Source organism: Lepisosteus platostomus, chromosome 1 (assembly GCF_059453375.1).
Source record: "Lepisosteus platostomus isolate fLepPlt1 chromosome 1, fLepPlt1.hap1, whole genome shotgun sequence".
Lineage (NCBI taxonomy): Eukaryota > Metazoa > Chordata > Actinopteri > Semionotiformes > Lepisosteidae > Lepisosteus > Lepisosteus platostomus.
Window position 1 is genome coordinate 45987692 of NC_142611.1, and position 13138 is coordinate 46000829.

The window sequence follows — 13138 nt, forward strand, 5'->3', positions numbered from 1 at the left end:
ATACCCTGTGCCAAGTCTGACTCTCATCCTGCTTTTGCTCCTGGCAACAGCAACATTCCCACGAGCTCCCAGCCTGTAATTCAAACTAGATCCGGATACTGTTCAATTAAGCCAACACTTTTTCAATCAAGCTCCCGATCTAGTTCCCAATCTCTTTAATTCATTAAATCATTAGAACATCAATCTCTGGTCAATCACATCTCACTAAACAAGAGTTTTTCATTTGCTTGCCTGCTTTCCTGTAATGTGATGTGATACAGCGGTTTCCTGATGATTTTTCTTTACCTTTTTCCCTTTCAATAATTTTTTCTTAATTCCCTTTTAAGTTTCCCAATTTTTCTTTTGTCCAGATTCCAGCCTGCATCTTTTCGGACTGAATCTGCTGATCCTAACATCTATCATCTTAAACAGTGCACTGAAAACTGCACCTGGGCTTCAATCAACCATTACGCTGCTGCACAATTTGCCACAAATTGCAGCAACTGTGGGAGGAAACCAGAGCACCTGGACAAAACCCACTTGAACATGAGGAAAACACACAAATTCCACAGATAGCACCCCAGATCCAGAATTGAACTCAGGGCCCCAGTGTTGCAAAGCAACACTGCTAACTGCTAACTGCTAACTTCTAACCGCTGTGCCTCTGTGCCACCGTGTCACCATTCCCAGCTAAAATTAAAGAATATAATTATTGATAAACTCCTAAATTAGCAACAAAATTGCAAAACAATTATAATAACAGGAGATATTATAAACATTTCCAACACCTTTTATATTTGTACAGAATGGATCAATTGGAAACATAAATCTTAACTGAAATATGCAATATACAGTTGTGAATAACAGCAGCTAATACTGCCAACGTTGTTATATTCTATTTTTTTAGTGTATTTTAAAGACAATTCTACTGCTCAGCATCCTTGATCACCTTACTGGGGCCATATGTTACATGAGGTAAAAGTGCCATGGGTGGTGGATTAGAAGTTAAACAGGCACTGGCCTCATCAAAGATCCTATGATACTCTTTGAATTATTAGGGGTATTTGTACTCGTTTACTGAGCTCGAACAATTTGTCTTACCTAAAATTCCTTCTTAACTCAATTGGTGAAATAAATTTCATTCCTCCACTTGATGTGCAATGCAGTGGGGTTAGTGCCAGATTAAGGCTGTGATGCATTACTTAGATGTGAATTGTAATTCAGTAGTGAATGAAGTGGGTCCCCTGCTATTTGTGTCATGCTACTGTAAATGTAAAGCACTCTGTTTTTACTATAGCAATTACAATTCAAATATTAAGTTAGTTAGTCAATCATTTCTGAAATGCCCAAAACTTTTTCCTTATCTATTTAAGATTTAACTGCATGAAATCTTTTTTATACTGTTGTTTTAAGTTCACAGACCAAATGTACCAAAAAAATCTGTGCAGCAAAAGGAATTCACATTCATGCAAAGCCTATTTTGAAAAACAGGTCTTTGAAAGATTTACTTTACAATAAAAGATAAAATAGAGAACGTGATTCATATCTCATTTGAATGCCACAGTTCTGAGAACATTAATACCTACTGAGTGCCCTTCAACATAATGCCCAAGGTTCATTTGTTTTTGGAACCTGCACAGAATTTCAAATGTTATTCACAGGGGAATGGTGCTGAAATCTCACTAGGCATTTTCTTTGGAGCTGCTTCAGTGGACAGATGTAAAACTATGTATATGCATAGTTCATTTATGGACTACCCACTATGGCAGCATATTGTAAAAGGCTTCAGGCCAAACTGAAAAAGAATAACAAAGTGGAATAATGGCAATCTTCAAAATGCTTTCATGGATTTGATTTTAGTGTTGTGTCTCAGCAGTAACAGTGCAGTCTATTTCTGTTGCTGACACAAATTTCTAAATCAAATTCGTTCTCCAGTAAGCAATGTACTCATTTGAATAAGCAGAATGATGCTCTGACGGTACTCCTTTTTTAACTTGCTCACTATTGTACTGTATATATATAAAAATGTTCTCATTGTAAATGCTATTTAATTAAAGGCTTCTCCAGTTTGACATGATAACATAAAAGAGAATAATTCAATGTTGATATTTCTCCTTGCTTTTGAAGAAAAAAAACACCCTAACTATAATCAATTGAAACTGATGTTACTGATGATTTCAAGATAAATAAAAGGTAAGACATTTTCTAAAATACATCCATCAATCCATTTTCTAACTGTTTTATCCAATAAAGGGTCATGGGAGCCTATCCTGGCAAGCAATGGGTGCCAAGTAGGATACATCCTGGACACACACACACACTTACTGTACACCAGGTCCAGTTTTTCCAGAAGCCAATTAACCTACCAGTATCTCTTTAGACTGTGGCAGGAAACAGGAGCATTAAGCAAAAACATGTGCAAATTCAGGGAGAATAAACTCTACGCAGGTAGCAACCAAGGTCTGGAATGATCCTAAGACCCCAGCACTGCGAGGCGGCAAGACCACTTTTCCACCTTACAGCCCATTTAGAATACAGTTAATATTTTTTTTAATTAATAGAAAATACATTTTCTAATAAATTATGAAAATATATTCTTACTATATGCTTACACATTATTATTTAACATGGCATTCACATCTAGATCTGGAGGAATTCAATCAAATAGCAAGAAAGATGGCTACTGCCCTATACTTTTTCACTTGAATCAGTTCACTGGATACTCAAAAGCTCTGAAATTTTACAGATTATTTATAATATAATTCTTAAGACATTGGTGCAGATTTCATTCATTTATAATTATATTCTGTACAATCTTGAATAGACTCTCTCATCATCATTTGATGGGAATATTAACATTTTTAAAATATTTTTTTTCTTTGTAGCACTTGTCCAGCTGTCCCATATTTTATAGTTGTAACAATTGTCAAAAATAAGTGGTTAAAATATTTTAATTACATTTAACAATCATTGAATTAGTGAGGTGATTAAGCAAGTCTTAAGAATTTTTCTTTGGAAAAAAAAGTTCTAACCTGAAGCACTATTTTGGTAATATGATGTGTTCAGCATTTATTATTGAAATCTATAATGATTAAAATTGTATAACTTTTGTTTTAACAATTACAAGCCTTGTACCACATGCAAAAAATGAGGACTTGAAGACATGGTTATCCAACACTGTAAATTAGAATTCAAGATCTGTACAATTTATTATGCATAAATATTCCAAGCTCCACAGTGCCTTACATCAGTGTTAGTATTGATTTGAAGAGTAACACATCTCTTACCATCTGGCAGCTCCAAATAGCCACTGTTGGATCAAAAAAAGAATCCTGGCTGACTAAAGTTACCCAATATTAGCAGTTTTTAGGCAGTTGTGCAACACCACTTGAGGAATCATAATCTCAGTCAAATAACAATGCTTCCCAGACTTGCATCAATGTCGTCTATACCATTGACTTCTAGCAAGTGTCTTTATGACTCAGTTCATTTACAAAATCATGGATTTGCACAACAAGCATGTTAAAAATGTAGTCAATATAAAACTGTTTAATTACATTCAAATGAAAAGGAGATTAAAAATTCAGAAAGGTCTGTCCAAAGATAGTATAGTATATTTGAAAACATCGAAAATGTTAGAAAAATAAGTACTGTGTTATTATGTTGTATATTAAATATAAGGCAATCCCTTGTATTAAAACATTGTTACATTGTAATTATGGCAGTACAGTACCTATAAGAAATCTATAAATTAGTGCTTTTTATTTAATTAATAGATTTGTTATTGTTACAGTTTGACAAGAAAATAAGCTGAATTTTGAAAAAATGTAAATGAAAAACACCTATGTTTAAAAAGGGTGTGAGACTCATAGATCTGTTTTAAGATTTATAATGATACAGTCTTAAGGCTATCAATGTTCTTCTTGAGAACTGCTGTTATTCATTGGAGGAGTAAATTAAACTTTGTAATCAATATGCTCACAACTTATTTCTCTAATGAGACTTCTGTTTGCCGATGGGGAAGGCATTTGTAGGAGCCATTGGACCCAAGGATAGTTTTTTGCATTTTAACCATGTTATTAAAACTATAGCAGTGTCAGGCAGTTTACCATCATTGCTTATTAATGAGCCCACTCAATTTTCTAAAAAACTAATAGAGATAATTAATAAAGTGATGAACTTGCAACTATTTCTCATGTTGCCACTTTAAAGTCTTCACTAGGAAAAACTATGCATAATGTACGATTAGCTTGAAATTCATATTTAAGCTTATTTCTTACAAACCATGGCAATGTATTTAGCCATACACACTTGATGTCCTTTCTTTTTTACCTACCGTGAGTAGTTTCAACTTTACACATATACAATTCAACTTATTCTTGTGATTTAAGTGGTCTTCCTGAGTAGACACATTTATCTTTCTTCACGTTATGTAACAGATTACATAACAATTCCATACCATTAGTCCACTAGTATGATCATAGTAAGTATGATAGACTATCAGTGCATTTACAATAGAGAAATTTTACTGACAAATTGTTACATGGAAAATACATTTGCATGGTTTGTAAAGTTTTTCAGGAAATATGTACTGTAGTTAAAAAATGAATGACATATTCTCATATATTCATATAGTTATTTAGAGTACTCATTAAATGTTTAGATGTATGGGTAATTAAAATCATGCATGTAATTAGAAAATAATGTACTGTAACAACATACCCAATGATGCTGTAAAAGGTTCTTTACTGAGATCCATCAAAAAGCTGATTTCTGAAGTTCTTAGTTCGAAAGAAAAAAAGAAATTTGACTGATTGATTGTATTACAAAAACGTAGTTACATCAGGAGGCATAATGTACTATTCAAACAAAATAAGTTTATTCACTGTTAAAAGTTTGGTGAAATAACTACTTTTGATTGGATAATTTCTACAGATCTACAGACTTTGAAGAGAAAGGAAGAATTGCTCAGTTGCATTTTGATAAGCATCCACAGTGAATCAATAGAGTGCAGCATCGAAAGGTACAGGTATTTATGTAATAATGAATTGCTATGTATTTTAAATGTTTGTAAGAAAAATAATAAAATTATACATTTACAATGTTAACATACTGTAGGATTCCAGATTTCCTTGCATACAAACATAAAAAATAAACTTCTACCCCACTGTAGTACCCATTCTTCTACTATCTGCACTATAAACTTATTTGTTTTTTTCAGTACTACAACTTTATCATTGTGTTGTTATTATTTATTATCTTTGTAATGTTCTGTCTAACTCATGTGGTGTTGTCTGTTGGACTCTGTTGTCTACTGTACAGTGTACGTCCCAAGAGACCAACGGAAATAAGAATTCAAATGTATAAGTAGATATGGCAGTAAACTCCTCTATACCTCTACTCTCTAATCTACTACAAACATCCTCCTTTGTCATTTTTATTTCAAATTGCTTCTGAAAATGTTTTATTTTTATTTAATGGACACATAAACAGTTGCAACACAGCAAACTAAAAACCTCATGGTCAGGTTAACAAAAACTACTGAATGATGCACAGTTAGCAACATTGTATGTATTCACCAGCTGAGTAATCACTAAACAGTTCTCTTTTGAGTTTATACCTGCTGACAGTGAATAGGGAATGATACTGGTCTATTTCAGAGTCTGTTTTCATTTTTACAATTTAGTGGCATGGCTAGCTGCAGTATACAACCTTTATGCAGGATAATAACCCCCACACATCCCATTGCTTGTGAAAAAAAAAGGCTTTTAAAAATATTTGATGATCATTAGTTGATCTTTCCTTCAAGCTTCAAGCTTGATTTTTATAATCTCTAGATTTGAAATCATGACAGTTCTGGCTATGGTGTTAGCTGTGTGCTATATTCTTCAACACATAAAAGATATAATGGACACAGACAGAGAACACGCTAAATAATTGTAGTGCTCTCTAGTGCGTAATGTCAATGTCCAGAGGAATATGTGGTACAAATTACATTAATGACTTTATCAGTTTAAACAATACTTTAATTTGAAATGGATGGTTGTCCATCATGTCGGACATTGACGGCTATACAGATGCAGCCATTCAAAATGGGTGAGGTATTTTGCGGCATACCGCGACACGCCCACCGGGGTATCACGCAGTTCACGTGTGTCACGTGACTAACTATCCGGCGTCGCCTTGTAAAACCCCCAGGGGGAGCTTAACCTCTCATGTACAGCATTTGAGCCTTTAATTTTGAACTGTGTATTACAGCATGTTAATCATCAGTCATTCAAATGTTGGTATATTTTATGAAAGCAAGATTGCTCAGTTGGACAAAAGTACACAACCTACCTTTATCAGAAATATTTATGCATCAAAGCCTTTACTGAAGATATTACTAATAGTATTAATAATGGATGACTTTGGACAAGCTGTATACTCAAAGTATAATTTCTTTAGCACATTTGTACAAGCACTTGGAATCTGTCCAAGCCATACTTTGTCAGGCATTTTGTTTTACTTCAACGGGCATAAAAACTTCCTTGCTTTTAACAGGGCGTTTCATAATTTCTAACTACGAAAATGATTTAAAATGCGACACCTATCATTCAACTAGAGCTTAAAATATCACAAGGATCCTCAAGAGCACAGCAAAGAGTGTATTAAAAGACACTTGTATTTATCAACGCTTTCTTTTCCGTATACCAGATTTTATGGAACCACTTCAGAGGGGTGTTCCAGGAAACGGCACTTTAAAGAAAAAAATACACACCAGTATTCCATTTCTCCCTAAACATTGTAAGCTTCGAAGTCTTTAACTAACGTGATACCGGAGTCAACAAGCATACTTTTAGAATTTGATTAAAGGGAATATAATATGGAATCGCGTATCTCAAGAATTTAATAACGGTATGATTATATCCGTGTACTGCGGCAGGGCTGTGTAGGGCTGTTTCGCCTGCCTGTTCATGCGAGCTGTCTTGTAGCCTACTGGTCTAGGTGCGTGACTACCAACTGGCAGGTTGTGTGTTCGAATCCAGCTGGTGCTGGACTTTTCATTTTTATTTATTTATTTTTTAATCGTGTAACATAAACATATTACCGTATGCAAACTGTACTGTATACAGTATGTATATGTACATTTAATGTCTTAACTGTGCCCGTTTAAGTATTGAATATTCATATCTAATTTTACCACTGAAGGGAAATCTTAGTAGCTGAGCATAAAAAAATAGGAGCATACTGTAACGCGTGTGAAGGCCATAAACGATATTAATTTTGGAACATAAACATACAGTATATGGCTGGTCTCGGTACTTTAAAGAAAAAAATACACACCAGTATTCCATTTCTCCCTAAACATTGTAAGCTTTGAAGTCTTTAACTAACGTGATACCGGAGTCAACAAGCATACTTTTAGAATTACTTTTGAGCAACTAATAAGAAGCGCGAAACGGTATGCGTTTTAGTTTCGTTTTGTGCTGGGACCCGTGGATTGATTAGAGATATCAAGTACATACAAGTCATTTTTTAAATGTTGTAGTTCGTCTTGAAAAAATGTTACGAGTACATCATCTATCAACAATTACACAGGTTCTGTTCCATATTGCTGATTTTGGTTACGTAATATTATTTTCTAGATTTCACGTTGTGAATATGATGGGATGTTTCTAAAAATCCATCCTCTGTAAAACGTCTTCTCTAGTTGTCCTGCATATGTATTCGCTAATTAAGCTGTGTGTTCTGAGCCTGGATCTCTACATTTCTGTATGAACCAGCTTAGAGGGCTAAAGACAGCTTGTGTTTAAATTGAGTGTAAGGCAATTTATGCTTCTAAAGTCATGGTCAGCATTTATTTTTGTACTGTGCTGTAAACTTGTTCTGTGCCAAGTCACATTATTTTATAGCGTTTTTATAGCGTTATCAAATCCGGTGGCGCTGTGTGTTACTGTAGTTTCCTGACTCCCATGTCACATGGTCTGTGATTGAAACCTGTAAAACCGGTTTAATTCGTCACAGCCAGCACTCTTCAGGTGTGAGGGTCTTCTGCTCAGAATGAAACGCTAAAATGTTTGTGTATATTCTAATGGTAGTGGGGGCAGGGTGTGTGGGAACAGGTTTGGTTGAAATTGCATTGGAGATCTATGTTCTTCACACCTGAAACATTTTCTCTGAAAGCATTTTCTTCGCAGTTTAACCGATCTTGTTACAGCATGTTACAGTTTACTATTATTAACCATATTAATTTTAAGTGCTTAATGTAAAATCTTGTAAAAATATATTTTCATTGTTCAAATATACATTAAGTCTGACTATCATATAATAAGTTAAATACAAAACTAAAGAAAAAATACGGTTAAATATAATTCAAAATATTTTGCTAACAATGTTAACTGTTTATGAATAATAAAATGTATTAACTAAGGAGTAGGATGGCAAAGTTGTTAGTATGTTTTTTGTTTTGTTTCTTTTTCATAAATACAACAGTAGTACCTGATGTCTCAGTGGCTTTCAAAATTAAATTATGCATGCAAACCTGTGAACTAGAAAGATAACTAAGATATCCATCCATTATATTCCATAATATCCATGAAATATATGGCACTGAAATATGTGTGACGCAGTGGTGGCCTGACACGGTGAGGTGCCCTGGCAGCTGTATGATGCAGTGGTGGCCTGGCACGGTGAGGTGCGCTTGCAGCTATGTGACGCAGTGGTGGCCTGGCATGGTGAGGTGCGCTGGCAGCTGTGTGATGCAGTGGTGGTCGGGTATGTAGAGGTGCACTGGCAGCTGTGTGTTGTGACGCAGTGGTGGCCTGGCACGGTGAGGTGCGCTGGCAGCTGTGTGATGCAGTGGTGGCCTGGCATGGTGAGGTGCGCTGACAGCTGTGTGGTGTGACGCAGTGGTGGCCTGGTACGGTGAGGTGCGCTGGCAGCTGTGTGGTGTGATGCAGTGGTGGCCTGGTACGGTGAGGTGCGCTGACAGCTGTGTGGTGTGACGCAGTGGTGGCCTGGTACGGTGAGGTGCGCTGGCAGCTGTGTGGTGTGATGCAGTGGTGGCCTGGTACGGTGAGGTGCGCTGGCAGCTGTGTGGTGTGACGCTGTGGTGGCCTGGCACGGTGAAGTGCGCTGGCAGCTGTGTGGTGTGATGCAGTGGTGGCCTGGTACGGTGAGGTGCGCTGGCAGTTGTGTGGTGTGACGCTGTGGTGGCCTGGCACGGTGAGGTGTGCTGGCAGCTGTGTGATGCAGTGGTGGCCTGGCACGGTGAGGTGCGCTGGCAGCTGTGTGATGCAGTGGTGTTCGGGTATGTAGAGGTGCACTGGCAGCTGTGTGTTGTGACGCAGTGGTGGCCTGGTACGGTGAGGTGCGCTGGCAGCTGTGTGGTGTGACGCTGTGGTGGCCTGGCACGGTGAAGTGCGCTGGCAGCTGTGTGGTGTGATGCAGTGGTGGCCTGGTACGGTGAGGTGCGCTGGCAGTTGTGTGGTGTGACGCTGTGGTGGCCTGGCACGGTGAGGTGTGCTGGCAGCTGTGTGATGCAGTGGTGGCCTGGCACGGTGAGGTGCGCTGGCAGCTGTGTGATGCAGTGGTGTTCGGGTATGTAGAGGTGCACTGGCAGCTGTGTGTTGTGACGCAGTGGTGGCCTGGCACGGTGAGGTGCGCTGGCAGCTGTGTGATGCAGTGGTGGCCTGGCACGGTGAGGGGCACTGGCAGCTGTGTGGTGTGACGCTGTGGTGGCCTGGCACGGTGAGGTGCGCTAGCAGCTGTGTGATGCAGTGGTGGCCTGGCACAGTGAGGTGCGCTGGCAGCTGGGTGATGCAGTGGTGGCCTGGCACGGTGAGGTGCGCTGGCAGCTGTGTGGTGTGACGCAGTGGTGGAAATGTTCACCATGTTCCACCATGCTGAAAATGTTTTTTGAGGCCTGTTTAATTGTGTCTGAAGTCTGATGTTGTAAATTTTATTGTTAAAAAGATCCATGAAAATGTCACTACTAAAGTTAGCTGGTACTGTTGGTATTGTAAGTGGCAAGTAGAGCTCATATTTTAGATTTTGTGTAGTTGCTAGCGTTGAACTGTGTGTTGGATGCACATGAATATATTCATTATATGCCAGTGCACCTCATCGTGCCAGGCCACCACTGCGTCACACCACACAGCTGCCAGCGCACCTCACGGTGTCAGGCCACCACTGCATCACCCACCTGCCAGCGCACCTCACCGTGCCCGGCCACCACTGCATCACACAGCTGCCAGCGCACTTCACCGTGCCAGGCCACAACTGCGCCACACCACACAGCTGCCAGTGCACCTCTACATACCCGACCACCACTGCATCACACAGCTGCCAGCGCACTTCACCGTGCCAGGCCACAACTGCGCCACACCACACAGCTGCCAGTGCACCTCTACATACCCGACCACCACTGCATCACACAGCTGCCAGCGCACATCACCGTGCCAGGCCACCACTGCGTCACATAGCTGCAAGCGGACCTCACCGTGCCAGGCCACCACTGCATCATACAGCTGCCAGGGCACCTCACCGTGTCAGGCCACCACTGCGTAACACCACATAGCTGCCAGCGCACCTCACCATGCCAGGCCATCACTGAGTCAGAGATTAAATAAAACCTCACTCGCACCAAACAAATTTATATTTCTAAATATCACAACATGATCGAATTTAAGTCATTTTAATAACAATGAATAGTCACCTAGGCGTTACAATATAAACATTTATATTGATTTAAATAACGTTTTGATTTAAATCGCAAATGCGGGTTTAAATATATGTGTTTTTTGATTCACAATCAGACAAATGCAACATAAATTGATATCTTTGTCTTCTAAGTATCTTAATAAACTTTCAGCATAGCTTTCTCCCCGTTTAGATTTATTTTGGGATCAAACGTGGAAAGATTAGATTGTAATCGTTTTTATTTTTTAAATACATTTTAGAAAATTGTAATCTATACTAAAAAGCTGTACACCACCTGCTATAAAGATACATATTGTAATACTTTCGGGTTCGGATAGGACAGACACAAGAACTCAGACTTGCGGAGTTAAAGCAAGTTAAAGCCTTGATTTTATATATCACCTTTAGAAGTGGCATCTCAAAGATAAGTAAACACCCAACACTGATTGTACCCATCTGTCATGCTAATAAAGCAGCTTGAATTGAATTGAGAGAGGGGGGGGGGTATATTTGCTTTGTGTATAAAGTACATTGTGAATGTTTTCACAGCCTTCACTTTGTCGTTTTTATGCCATTTTTTGACCACGCACGAATATTCCTATGTCCGTATCTTCGCAAGGGAATCATGTGTGAATTTTAATACTAATTAAATGACCGCGGGCACTTCCCACCCCCTCTACATTCTCAGAGTAGAACAGACTAACCTTCTAATGAAAGACGGTCCACCCCCCACGGACAGGAAAAGTGCCCACAGGCACTTAAACTTAATATGGTCAGTAACGGTAAACAGTAACATGGTAAGAAGGAGCACGTACAAACGTTTTCGAAATAACCACATGTAAGACTCTGATCCTAAAAATGTTTAGGGAGAAAGTGGAATACTGGTGTGCTTCCAGAAGAATCAGTATGGCTCAGAGATTAAATAAAACTTCACAGACATTAACGAAGAGCATAACGCGTGTACTGTATACACTGCAAGTACTGTACAACCCAACTCTCTGCAGGAGTGCTGGCTGTGACGAATTGAACCGGTTTCACGGGTATTTTCAAAGTAGGAGGTGAGATTTCCAGCGAAAGACACCCCCCCTCAAAAACCCAGTAAATACAGTACTTACTAGTTAAAGGCTAGGCTCCCGACTACGGCGAAAGGAACCCTTCTTTCATTAGAAGACAATGAACATATTTTATCCCTGAATGAATTAATAGCAAACATGGTTTACATAAAAGACATTTTTCCAAGAAAGTTTAGCCTTTGTCACTAATGAAACCACTAAATAAAGACATAAATATAAAAATCTTAAGATTTTTAAAATACATGACTTTGCTAAAATTTATTTGAAAATAAAAACAATTACAACCGCCAGGGGAGAGAGAGAACAGGGGAGGGATGTTGGTTTTGCATAAGGGGCGGGGCAATTGAAATGAGGTCTATTTGGGAATGTGAAGTTACATGTTCTGGCTGTTTGTGAATTATCGTTGTTGAGTATGGAGTGTTGAGGTATTGGTTTTGTGTAATGCTTTATGTTGAAAATTGAGGTGGATTTTGTTTATGATAAACAGGATAAACTGGGATGGGAGGAGGGTTTGGTTTTGCATAAGGGCATGATTGGAGGAATTTGAGAGAGTTTAATGGTTTGATATATTTGATTTTGTATTGCGGTTGTTATCTATGTTTTTGTTCGTATTATGTTTATATGGTTGTTTTTGTTGGTTGGTCGTTATTATGGTTATTATGTTTATTGTGTCATTTTTGATTATTGGATGTAATAATCAAAAGAGAGAGAGCGAGCGCATTCTTTTTACTTTTGTAGCCAAAGGGCCTTGAAGATCCGATTCCCTTCCCTCTACGGAAAGACAGACACATGTTTTCACAGTTTAGAAGGCGCTCTTCAGACACAGGCGAGCGAGCAGCCCCTAGATAAAACATAAACTTTATTTAAACTCCAACTTTTAAAATACACATTTCGAATAGAAAGAAATCCTCTTCCTGGTACAGAATGTATAGCAGACCAGCACGTCTTTTTTCTCCAATCAGAGGGGTGTCAGATGGTGTCAGCCAATCACCATTCTGAAGCCCTACCATAATCTCTGGTATAGGGAGACTCCAGAATTCTGTCCCATAGTTTAGATAGATGATAGATACTTTTATTAATCCCGTGAGGGAAATAAAGTAAATAATTTTCATTTTAGGAAATTATTAAACGCTCAGTTAAAAGCAAAGGAAATTGTCTGTTATAGTGGACATAAAAACAAGAGTTTGCTGCGGCGTTATTGGAAACCCAAATTTAACAAAAAATCGTTGACATTATATCCTAGAAGACACAGACCGGCGCCAGACCGGGAGAATGCCCGCAGCGTAAAAGAAAATGCCTGATGAACTAGGGATTGGACAGTTTCCAAGTGCTTGTACAATCGATGGAAATGTTCAAATAAATGTGCAAAAGAAATAAACAAAATAATCATTTACAGATGCAGC